We start from the raw sequence: 13248 nt of genomic DNA, 5'->3' as shown, positions 1-13248 counted from the left end.
TGAGAAAAGTAGTTCCACCCAGTTTTGGACAACGCCACGCTCAGTGACATTAAAAAATGTTTCCGGGCATATGTTTACTGCGTCTGACGTGTGTTCGTAAGGGATCTAGGGACAGCAATAAAGAAGGAAAAAAGTCATAATTAAGCTTTTAAAAATAGCCACGTACTTAGGCAACTGGCACCATACTCAACCTGAAGTATCTCTTAATATCCAGTCTCACTTTTTGAACTGCCAGTTCAAATATAAATATTTTTTATTAAATAAATCGTCATCTCAAATTCAAGACTACTATATCACCTAGTCGCTAAGTTGTTGACACGCGAGACTAAAATGCACTCAACCACTAGCATAGTGTAAAAGTGAAGCAGTCATGCAAGTGGGATACAATTGACAAAGGACCATAATAGCATAAACCACGAAGGACACATTTGCGTTGGAAGCGACGAAGTTGTCAGCTACGTTGAAACTGAAAGTAGAAAGTTCGACTCGTTAGAGGAAAACCGGTCGATGGTTTGGTCGCGAAAGAGGGTTAGATAGGCCTGATATCTGGTGTACTTAGCATCAGAGTTTAATCCAGTTAGCCTACCCGCGTATACTCAAGAATCGATTCAGTCAGGCTCGAAACGAGGCTGTGAGGCTGGCTCGTCATGGATTCATTTTTATTAACGCAATTAGTTGTCCGTTGTCTTTGCATCAGAGCCGATAGTGGCATTCAATTAACAAGCACGCGGTTTTTGAGATTATTGGAACACCTGGTATTTCGATGCACACGAGTTGTCATCGTTGAATCTCATTGGAGGCGATAAACGAGCCGATGCTCGCGTGATCATGGATTCCAGATATCGTGGATGATCGCCTCGAACGATGGTCGATCCGATCATGGTCCAGCGTCGAACTGGGAGTCGAGCGTTATAACCGCGTATTAACCGGCCTGGAACAGGTTTTTCTATCTGTCCTGTATGCTGTTTGCACGCTCCGCGCGATTTAAGATTACAGATTTTCTGCGTGATGTCGTTGTCCCAATGAGCGTCGTTTTAAACCACTATTTAGAGGGCTGCTTTGCCTTTTATGAGAGAGCAAGCGCTGAATATACCCTAAAATATGGCACATTTTTTTGGAACTTGAGATATTTGTCACATTGTTAGCGTAACGACTATTACACCTGATGAATGGAAAGGAGCATTTAGATCTACTGGGTTTAGGCGTTAATTTATGGAGATTGATAGCCAACCTTTGTAGAACTATAAAATACTGTGTAATCTTTAAAGTTCTAAGAATGTCTCATAGGTACTGACTTCTTGACGAATGGATGTAGATTATTACCTATAGGTTACTGGATGAGTAACTGTGTTTCTGTATGATTTTATATCTTGGACTTTGTTATGAAACCTTTACCAAGAAGGTACCTTGTGATTTACAGAATGTTAGCAGAAAGCTGGCAATTCAACAGCCAAGAGCTAAATCTTACACTGTAGGACCCAGACCAATTGAAGAAACTTGAGCACATGGATTCTCCTTGAATGAATCCCTGATTATTTACAATCAGAACTAGGATTAGAATCCTACAATATTTAAATTTGATTGCTTCGGATATCTCTCATATCTTTAGTTTAAAGATCTAGGTCTTAAGTCTTCTCATTAAGTCTTCTAAGTCTCTAGGTCTAGAGGTCCAAGTCTTCAAATCTTAAAAAAAGGAAGGTATTTAAGCTTATTGAATCCACATTTATCATCGCCATGTCTACCACACTTGGAATTTTGGTAGCTAATCCATAAACATCTGACCACCACTGAAAAATGAGTCATTGTGCCAACTGGTGAACTAGAAGTTTAGGGTTGATTGGGCCAAACTTTTAACACCGCTGTCGATTCCGGTTACGACAGGTTATTTCAATTCATTTCCATTAACTTTACGAGGCATGGTTGCGTCATATCTTGATTAATGTCCCGCGGAGTCTTGTAACTATTTCTTGCTCGTTTAGGTATCAAACCCAATAATCCTTATGTATTTCTTGTATTTCTATTTATTGCAATGCAATTAATGTTGCACAGAATGTAATGAGATTTTGTACACAGCTGACGCTGAACAATTAAAAACATGATAATGAAAATTATGATACAATAAATATGAGGAAGTCTGTCGATAATATTTAGCTACGCGTGCTCTCTTTACGACTCGCAATCAGGCACTCGTCATCGAAATCACGTACGATTTACAGTGTCCAGACGCGAAGGTGAAGACGGAGATAATTGTAATACGATTTGACTTAACAGTTCGTGACTGAAATTCAAACACCCGCTAAGTCTTGTCATATTTAAAATAACAACTGTGACTCATGAATTCTTCAGGCTTTTCTCTTGTAAATACGCTAAATACACTCGTATGTGTCGATATTGATTGTCATTGAAATGAAATCACAACATTAATTAACGTCAGATTGTTAATTATTGTCCTTTAGATTATTAATTAGAGCAGTATTTCTCTATATTCAACATAGAATTACAATTTCCTAGAGAACATTTCAAGGAAACCAATGCAGCAAGTATATTAAGATATTAAAATTAGTTAACAAGTAGACTTAAACATATTGTCTTTAAGTAAATATAATTTTAATTGTCACTCTATATACATATTTACAAATTCACCCCTACAGTTATTCAGAGAAGACGTAAAAGTTTGTTGATTCACGAACGTCAGTCTTTTAATTGCATGTCCAAGGTTTTTCGCGTCGTGTCTCATTAAAGTCTCTTCCTTCCCCATCGTGCGGGGAATGTTTATTCGGCCGACGGTGAATAGAAAGTGAAAACGTTGTACCTACATAATCGAACCGGTTGATTGATAGTTATAGTGGCCGGGCAGCCTGCGGTTTATTTACTTATCGAATCGTTGAAGTGCCAGTCCAAGAGCAACAAGGATTTTCGTACATTCATTTCTGGATCTGAAAGAGAAACGACGTGCCTGAGTTACACCAATTGCGTTCGTAATACTGCAGAGTGTTGAAACTCCTGTTTCCTTGTATTAATTCCTCTTTCCATTAACCGTTCCAATGTGCTCCGTTCTAACCTATCGATTCCCTTCAGAGAAAGGGCATTCACCAACCTGGGAAGAATGCTTTTGAAATTATTAGTAAGAAAATACTATTTATATACAATAGTATCTCGAGGTCGAGGATAGAAGATATGGTACAGCAGCGCTGTCCAAGAGAGGACTCCCAAGTCCTTTGGGGTTTTCCTACTTTCGTTTCCATAGAAACCACCTTTCGGAAAGCAGGCGATATAGGGACAGTCGTAATAAACTAGTGCCTTTGTTTTGTCAACATGATTAATTTTATTGTTACATACGTATGCAGATGACACTACTGTATGTGCCTGTTCTATGACTACCCAGGTATACTAATGATATTTGGAGATAATTGGAACTTTGATAAGTGTAAATATAACTTTTGCTTATAGGACTTGGATGTTGTATGAGTGAATTAGGACACAGCTGCTGTTTGAGGCATCATAGAACAGCTGGATACTCCCTGGATGAATGCATTCGTAGGAGATGCACTTTCTTGCAGCCTCCATTTGGGTGCTTCTTCTTCTTTGTTTTATGATTTTTTCGAAGCATGACTATCTGTTTCTTTAAATATTCAGAAGTTCCTTGGGTTTAGAGTTTAAGGTTCCTAGGGAGTTCCTAGAGTCTTACCCACAACATATGTATTAGTGGATCAAAGAATGAATGGGAGATCGTCCCATTGTTGGATAGTGCTTTGACATTATTACTATCTCCAAAAACAAAAATTCTTTTAGAATTTTAATATAGTGTCAATTGGGACAGATCAAGCATGCAAAAGAAGAGTCCACCATGCAAAGTGCTGTAGACTATCTTCTCCGAGCTGATTTTCGCACCACAGGATGCCTAAACGGTTTTCTGCCTCCATTAGATTCACTTTCTATATGGTTCTCTGAGTTTACCTGGTCTGTCAAGTAAAACGGGTAGAATTCTTTTGTGACTAGAAGCTGTAGGTATTCCAAAACGACGATGTCCATCGGACTCCAACCTCTATTCATATTCCTTTTTTTAGCTCGTTGTCCGTTTTCACGGTTATTGTGTTCAATTAGTTAATCATATATCATTCCTAGCTTCTGCAGTCTTGGGATCTAAAACCCGGCGGGATCCTTCGTGCTCGACCTCGCATGCAGCAAAGCGGAATGACAACTAAAATTAGACGTTTCATATCTCGAATATATTTCCTGTTCTCTTTCTCTGAAGCTGAGGGACCATCTTCGCAGTATTTTGAGGATGATCAGAAATATCCACGTACGCAAAATATTGCAGCAGGTTCTTCTACTACTTGTTACTATCGAAGATAGATCATAAAGAACTCCTTATTTCATACAAGGACAATGATCTCAATGTGTGGCTAACTAAACAATGTATTGCTTTTGGCTTGGAAATAGAATTGTTTTAGTGTGAAATAGAAGGAGATTGGAATGAAACTGATTTGGAGTAGGGTTAAGACTAAACTAATAGGAAGCTAATAGTAAGAAATACACAATCGTTAATACTTTGACTGTCATGTAGTCTTTGGCTATTTATATAGAGGTATATTTACAGTTGTAGTTAATTCTTGGTATGTTGGACACCATAATGTTTGAATTTCTAGTTCAAAACCTTTCGAATCTTCTAACTCTATGATCCGTGAAATGATAGTAGCTATGTGGTAAAGACAGCACTGAAAAATAAATTAGTTAGTCCATTAACCTCTTGGGTTTTCATTCAGTTCGCAATACCATAAAAATAGACGGGTCAGACTCGTCATAGAGATTCAAGAGGTTAACAGGGATTTTGTGATTGTAGTAATCTAAAGTTGTGATAATTAGAAAACATGAGGAAGTAGTTCCACATATACACCAAGAAAGAAGGGACTAGGTGTGCTCCTGGGTCCACACCCATGTCTAGGATGCTCCCCATGGGGTCTCCTGTCATGTCGAATCTGTTTCCGCTAGGCGACCCACGAGAGAGCTTTTTCCCTTTGTTCCGCGGCTCCTTTTCACCACGTCCAATAAAAAATCCACTGTCGGTCGATTTGGCGCGAATCCGCAGATGTTGCACGCTCGACCCGGCGCGACCAGTTCTCTGCGAACTTGACGGCCTTGGCAGAAATGCGTAATATAATAGGCAGAATTAATTGGGAATTTTTGCCCTGGTAGTCCTATGAGGAGGTTCCGTTGAGCCACGCGGCTGTTTTAATTGGCCACCTCCTGGCTCCACTGAATCTCTTCCTTGAAGGGTTCTTCGTCATTTCTCGAACTTTCCTAGTCTACTGACAACTGTCTGGGCGGAATTCAACGGGGAAGAGTGGCAGGAGCTACAAAGCTCTTGGCAATTTCACGATCAGTTTATTATGGGAACACTTAGACTCCTGTCGCATTTGATTGGCTCAGTAGCATTTTCCCTCTTCCCTTTTGAAGAAGACCGCTCGTCGTAAGTAATGTCTTGCTAATTAAGCGTTGCGTGTGTTCCTTTGTCGTTACCAACGCTTGGGCTAAGTTTAATAATAGTAAATTTGGAGTCTAACTCTAGGTCTAAACTGACGTAAACAGGTATCAAGGAACAGAGAGACTTGTGACGTTAGAACTCGATTAAGTGCTTGCATAGCTGGTCTGTCTCCAAAGTTAGCTTTTTTGAAGATGAAGTTTTCAGCAATAGACGTTCCACATGTTCAGCTACCTTTTCACAAAATTCTTCATGATTCATAGAGTGACATTTTAGAAGATACCATAAATCAGAGAATGTCTATTATAGTTTTCCATGCAAAATCCTGGCTTCATAAGAGAGCAGTACACCATCGAGCAAACATTTTTCTGACAACTGTTCTACCAGCTGTTTAAAACTGAAAAATGGGGTACTTTATCATCGATAAATATGATTAAGTACTTAGGCCCGATTATCATCGTCGTCTAATACGATTAGCGCAAAGTGTGCAAACCTCTTGACGCGTTCAATTGCTTCAATCTCTATCGGCGGCGGAGGAACGTTGGTAGATCGTTAGCGGCTGAAAGAAAGTCGTAAGTTCCTGACAATCAGGTCAGCTGTGGGCACGAACAGCTTCGTTTAGTCGTCATTAATCAATTATGCGGTTGCACAACGTGTTACACGTCGTTGGCTGATTAACGGAGGTAGCAAAGCGATCGTAGATTGTGTAAACGCGTAATCTCGAGTTCCTGACGCGATTGAGAAGCAGACCTGTCGAGTGTGAATAGGAACGTTTTTCTTGCTCTGATCCCGAATTGACAATAGAGACACTCAATCGTTCGCAATTTGTAGTGCAAATTCCCGTGGCTGAGATAAGGTAGAGGATTGACTTGCGAACAGTGTTGCACAGGCTTCAGTTTGTCACGTCGTCAATTTTACAATCTTGTTTCAGGATTAATATTGATGTATTCAACGTGCGACAAATTACCGAGCGCCTCATCACTGTCCCGTTTAATACGAACTACGTAAACGCACGGTGCACGCTCAGCCACCCTCTATTATGATGTATTGCGCTGTGCATATTAAGTCGGGACTAAATAAAGATCATGTCTACCCAGGGTACCTCAACTGCCTTCAATTTAACGCCCAGACACTCGACCATGACTGCCTCTTTGTGTGAAAAGGAGTCATACATTAGATGTCTCTTTTGGGATCAGATTAAGTCACGTTTACGCGTGTGCTATGCTTAGAATACATTTAAGACTCATTTTTAGGATACAGGTTTATGGGACGAAGTAAGGAAATTAACTTAAAACAACATTCTTGGATGTGAAAATTGCCTAAAGCCCCATTCTCATATGTAAGAATATAGTTTTTTAAAGTTATATTCTAAGATGTGAGAAATGTTATTTTCTAATTCTACATTATCATATCTGAAAATTTAATTTCTTAGAACGTATGATTATTAAAGAATTACTTCACTACTTTTTCAGAAATGGATTTATGTGCCTCTTGTATAACTTAATTTTATGAAATACAGTACAATGGAATGAAAGTGCTAAATATTACGTTGTTATTTGACAATACCTTTAAGGCATTTCTACATGTCTAATGAGAAAAATAGAATGCAGTTTAGAAATATGCATCTTTAGTGAGTACCATGTTTTTAAGAAATAAGATTTGCTCAAAGTTTAAGAGTATTATAAAAAATAGTAATTCTATTATATTTAGGATATCGAATTACTTCTATGTATACTTATTATTGTATATAACGAGTAGCACTTTTGCATATCTTTACGTAAATATGGTTAACTCTGTTCAAGAGCTGCATACATTGATATCATTCCTTTTGAAGCATCCTGCGTGCACAGAGCACGAAGACCTGCTCTCCAACTCACATTGAGACTTTAATGCCGGTAGCCCACCCAGGTGCCCCATTGTATCCTCGTTTCCTATCGAACGCATAAAACATATCGCATAAAGTCATGTTTCGTAAGCGACATGATGAAAAATCTCCCCTTCTACTGTCTTACTTCTTAAATCCTGTTTTATTCAATGATTTTAATACAATTTATTCTTGTTCAAGAAGATTTGTGTTACGCAGTATGTTCTCTAAGACAGTATAGATTTTATAATTTTAATTAGATTTCAAAAATAAGTTTGAAAGGAAAACATACTTAAAAGTAGATTTTAGACGGAAATTTAGTTTTCTATCTCTGTGGTCTTAGAATGTTTCTGAAATAGTTGATTACTTAGTAATTAATGATGAACTAAGTTTAAATAAATAAGGTTTCCTAGTAACTAATTTTGAAGGAAAAATTGACTTTAAAATTACTATATAGTAATACAAAGTAACGCAATATCCCAAAGTACTATTCCAAAGTCTGAACATATGTAGTTTCCATTCAAGTATGTACACGTTGCTATGGTGCTATAATCACTCTATTCACTCAAATCTTAAGGCACTCATATTTCAATATAATTACTACTTGGCGTATGAAATGGCTAAAAGCAATACCTAATATTTAGCGACATTCATCGCTAGAAGCTTTTTCATAAGATGAACATTAAGTTTCACTTATTGTATCAAGCAACTCAGAGAAACGTAACGCGCAGTTGGTCTTCGCGAATGTCTGTTGAGGGTGGCGAAAGCGAGACTGTAATTTGAGTGGAGAGAGTGAAACTTCGTTATAAGGTGATGAAAGTGGAACTCCGCTGAGGGTGGTGATCCAAGACTGGTTCCTCTTAATTTCCTTCGAAATTCGAGGAAACATTTGCCGAGACAGGATGTCGTTTTTTCGCTGATCATGGTATTAATCAAACTGCTAATTACACGTTTAAATGCAGGGAATGAAATGTGTACCCAGGAAAAATTAAGTGTTAACATTGGTGTCTTACGAAACCCGAAGCAACCTAAAGATAAATATTCAAATGAGATTCAGCGGGATATGTTCCCGGTTTCGTTAAAAAATTCAGTAGCAAAAGGACTATAGGATTACACCTAACATAAAATTAAAAGAAATACCAGATTTTCACATGTTGATCTTAAAAATTTGTAATTTTAATAGTTTCATGTGTTCGCTAACAAATGAGCAATCAGCAAACGGATAATCTTCTGCAACCTTTATTATGTTCATCATCATTACTTTTTTTGCTCAATTAGGGCGGACCTTAAATCCCAACAAGGAACTTTAATGGTTGAGGTCGAACTCATCATTAACCCAGATCCGACAGATGAATAATCGTCGAAAGAACAGTACTTTTCGACCTTTGTTGCGTGCATCGTGGTCCATTTTTGTTAATCATTCAGAATGCCTCTCAGTGGGGCATAAATAAGGAGTTCAATAACAAATGAAACTGACTTTAATTGAAATTCAGCACCTAGTAAATTTACTTCGAACTCAGAGCCAATCCAAAACTATTCTGAAAAGCAAACTTTCTTACTTCCACGATAATTTATATCCATTGTTCCTATAAAAAGGTTGCCAAAGTCCTCGAACAGGGAGTTCAACAGCCAACAGGGTCAAAGTCCCAAACAGAGGTTGGCCAGGCGATCGATCCTCTCAGAAGGGAAAAGCTCGATCCGAAACAGGCGGTCATTGAAAGGAAAAACGGATTGGAATCAGCTGTACGCTTGTCGAAAGGTTGATGAGTTGTTTCAGGAGTGTGGATTTCGAGGTCGTTGCCAGTGTTGGCTGGTCGAAAAGGCAAAAGGAGAGAGACAGAGGACGGTAGAGAGGAGGAGAGCCGGAGGCAGATGGAGAGGGAGAGAAAAACGGCGTTCTTGCCAAGAGTTCTCGGTAACCCTGAAGTCAGTCTTTGTGCCATCGGATAGCCACGGACGAGAAGGTGCACGCCTGCAGGAATGCAAATCGTAAATGCACCGAGCGTATGATATGACCGATGACCATTCAATCCCCCCTCTCTCACACTCTGGCTCTGCCACTTTCTGTTTTCAGTTTTCAAGTAGTTTAACAGGTTCAGGTGGAGTAACATTTTTTGAAGATATTCGATTTTCTTGGTTGTTCACATTTCTTTGTAGTTTGCAGCCTCCGCAGTACAATGTTTAATTCTTTGGTCAATACCACTCTAATTGATTACCCCTTTGCACACTGTTACTTGAGATTGAAACTCAAATGATATCCATATTTGTAAATACTTTTTTGACTCACAAATTATTATTACTATTCTTACCGTATTGTGTTGTTGCATTGAGTCTTTTGGGTATTGAATCTTTTAGATGAGAACATTATTTCTTAAGACAAGAATCTAACGAATAAAATAGTCCCTACAAATATAGTATTTCTCTATGTATTATTATATGTAAACTGAATTTACACAAACTTCTTTTGCACACTGTATATTATCAGTTATTTGGTGTTCAAATCCTCCAGCAGCAATTAAATACTAGGATTTCTCCAAACTCCAAGTATCAACCAAACTTTTGGTGTCTCCACAATAATAGCTACAAAGCCATAGCCAAGTTCCATAAATTCTAATATTTTATATCTCTACTAGCCAAAACCTTTCAGTTCCCTCTTCTGTTTATCAGAGCAGTTGGCACTTGGCACACAACTTCAAATTTTCTCCTACCTATACAATTCTGATGCAAGTCCTACCACCGCAACAAGGACCAAAGGCACCGTAGGCTTTCAGCTGTCACCGTCGTCAGCGGATTACGACAGCCGCGAACGGTTCTCCTGGTCTCATGTTATAAACCACGTTGAGAAAAGAACTTTGCATTTCGAACATTGACTTGTCTCATTCAGAAGCGGCGAAACTGTCGGGAACGAAAGACGATGGAATTCATGCGAGGACAGAGGGGTGGGAGGATTGAAATTTATTGGCAGACTGGAAATCCGTCTTATTGTCGATTCTCGTTTCCTTTTTCGATTGTCAACACGACGATGTTTCATACCTCCTGCGTGTGCACGCTTTCGCACTCGATCGTGTTCAGTTTTAGGAGAAAAAATAGCAGCCGCAGTAACACGGACCTCGGTGCCTTTAGTGGCGCGTCTTGGCGACAAAAAGACTGAAATAGTGCGTTTTCTTGGGAAAATATGGCGTTGCTTGAATTCCTTCGCCGAGGAAACATTTTTGCCTTATAAAGCGTTTTGTCTGGAGATTTAAGGCAGTATTCCCATTAGGACAGTGGTTCTCAAAGTATGAATTGTATTCTTCTTGGGAAGTTTGGAGTGGCTCAGGGCGTGCTAAGTATTGTGAGTAGGTGGGGGATGTTTATACGTTTGTGGGAAATTTAAATATATAAAAAAATACAAGAGTACATGTAGGTACAGGTACTGTATAATTATATGTGTATGTGTGTATACAAAGTGTCCCAAAACTGATAGTACAAGCAGAAAAGAGGTGATTCCACATGAAAAAATAAGTCGAAAATATAGAATAAACTTTTTTCATATCGTGTTTTCTTTTCAAAAAAATTGAATTGGAATTATGGTCGGGTGCAAGTACAGTTTTGGGTACTTGAAGGGTACATTGTTGGTTTGACCACAGTCTGTCTCTATGCTACGCTAAAATCATTCCCCTTTTCTCATTTACCCTTCAAACGCCTACAACTGTAGTTTGGTACACTTATACTCGGTCAAAATTGAAAATCAATTTTCTCAAAAACGAAGCGTGATATTGACAGTTTTTATTCTACATTTTTGTTTTATTTTTTCATATAGAACCACCCCTTTGCCATTTGCACCATCAGTTCTGAGACATCCTGTATATTTTGATAATTATGAAAGTGGTCTAAGCTGAAGCTATAAAAAATTTGGGTTTATTACTTATTTTATAATATAAATCTTTGCAACCTAAAATGAATGACAGATTAAACTTTTCTAGAGATATGATTCAAACATTATCAACAACTTTACTCAGGGTTTCCTCGATTTATCATAACTTTCTTCGCGTTTCTATGACTTGGTGTTCGGGTATTCCCGCAGAGCTTTGAAATACTTAAGCCCAATTTTCAAAAGAGTAAATAAATCCTCAAGAAAAAGTTCCTCAGAACGTCTAACGAGTCCATGATTCAGAGATTGAGTATGGTAATTACTTTGGAACCTCGTGATAATCGATAGCCCGAAATCCACGAAACTTAGCGCGTAACCTTATGATTGGTTTACTAAGAACAACAAACATGTCGATGTTGTTTGAATAGTCTCGTAAGACGTGGTCGTCTGTTAACACTTATGGCGTCAGCGTAGCTAGCTGACTATTGCCTCATAAATTGGACGGTTCACATAGAATTCAGCGTTCTTAACCCAGATTTTCCAAATGGCATTTGTCGCGTTTTTATTGACGATTAAGGGACTCGTTGAATTTAATGATGGCTGACAATGTGTCATAGTGGAATTTTATGCCACAAAAGTGTAGTTCCTTTTTTCTCCATCGCACGAAGTTCCTCAAAGAGGTCCTTCAATGTTTCTGTATGGAATACTTCACATTCTTACAGGAAACATACATTTTCTTTTTTCCTAATATAAGGAAACATGAGATTAATAATTTATGAGTGACCTTTATTTTAAGGTTAGTTCCATGAAACAGTGAAAGCTAGTTCTAATTCTTCTATGTGAAAATTTCGCTATTCACCAATGGTTACGTAAATATTGCTCGCGTGAATTTCTTCCGTCTGAAATCACTATCAAAACTTTAGTTTGCCTTCCTGTGCTTATGAATCTATTATTAGCGGAACGATTTTAGTCGGGTTTCTTCGATAGAAAATTTTTGTTACTTTTGCCAAACTTGGCTCGTGTGAAACTTATAAGATATTATATATATAAATAATAATCGAGTATTTTTAAAATCAAGTTGATTAATTCTATGAGATATAAAGCTGAGTTGTTTACATGAAAATAAATTTTTATATATATTTAGATACATTTTTAAAGATTTTATTACTGTTGATTCAAACTTCCCATTGAAACAATACATTTAAAATTAAAAATTAAGTTTTTACTGCCAAAACCTTGAACATCGTATTAGGAATTTCTTTATTACCTCCTTAAAGTTATAAACTAAATTTATAAGCTGGATCATTGTTATATAATTAATTTGCTTTATATAAATACTTCGAATAAAAATTTCTAGTCAAAATAAAATCAATTCACCAAAAATTAAATTTCTGTAATAATCGCAGGTTAGTTTTAGTAATAAAAAGACGATTATCTCATTTATCTAAAATAGATAGTATTTATTTAATTATTTTATAGATTACCAACTAGTATTATTAATTTTAATTACACTTTTTTTAGTATTTATGAAAAGTAGAATACAAAAATCAGTCTTTGCACATTCTTTTAATTAAAAAAATAATTTCTTAACGAAAATAACACTAAATAACTAGATAACAAATTAAATCACTATTTAATGTGTTAATTGGGAATGTAAAATATTATAGAAATAAAAAATAGGCGATTTGCATACATGAAGCTAGATTGAAAACGGTGAAAGTATAGATAGAAGTACCTACGTTAAACAGGCGTTGATAATCGACAAGCAATCGCTGCCTGCCCTTCGGCCAGTTGTCAACAGCGTATCATTACTTCCTTGCTTTACTCTTGGTAGATCTCATCGACAACCAGTCAAGATTCCTGTAATTAAGAGCAATAATTAATTAGGCCGACTTTTTCTTGGTGTCGTTGAACCAGTTCACCCCTTTCCCTTTAAGCGATTGGTCGAAGGAGACACCTAATTATAAGTTCCTTAATTAGGCCTGTTCTCGCTCTGTGTTGCCAGTAATAAGATGTGCAAAAGCTATACGCTCCCTGTGATTCGAATTA

The 13248-nt window shown here is 37.5% G+C and overlaps 1 protein-coding gene across 1 annotated transcript in view; it reads left to right on the top strand.

Annotated features, from left to right (window-relative positions):
• LOC143181607 (A disintegrin and metalloproteinase with thrombospondin motifs 9) overlaps positions 1-13248 on the top strand; it is a 140861-nt gene that overhangs the window by 74274 nt on the left and 53339 nt on the right. The window lies entirely within an intron of this gene.

This window comes from Calliopsis andreniformis, chromosome 7 (assembly GCF_051401765.1).
Source record: "Calliopsis andreniformis isolate RMS-2024a chromosome 7, iyCalAndr_principal, whole genome shotgun sequence".
Classification (NCBI taxonomy): domain Eukaryota; kingdom Metazoa; phylum Arthropoda; class Insecta; order Hymenoptera; family Andrenidae; genus Calliopsis; species Calliopsis andreniformis.
The sequence above is the reverse complement of the archived record's forward strand: the minus strand, read 5'-3'. Positions and strand labels throughout refer to the sequence as shown.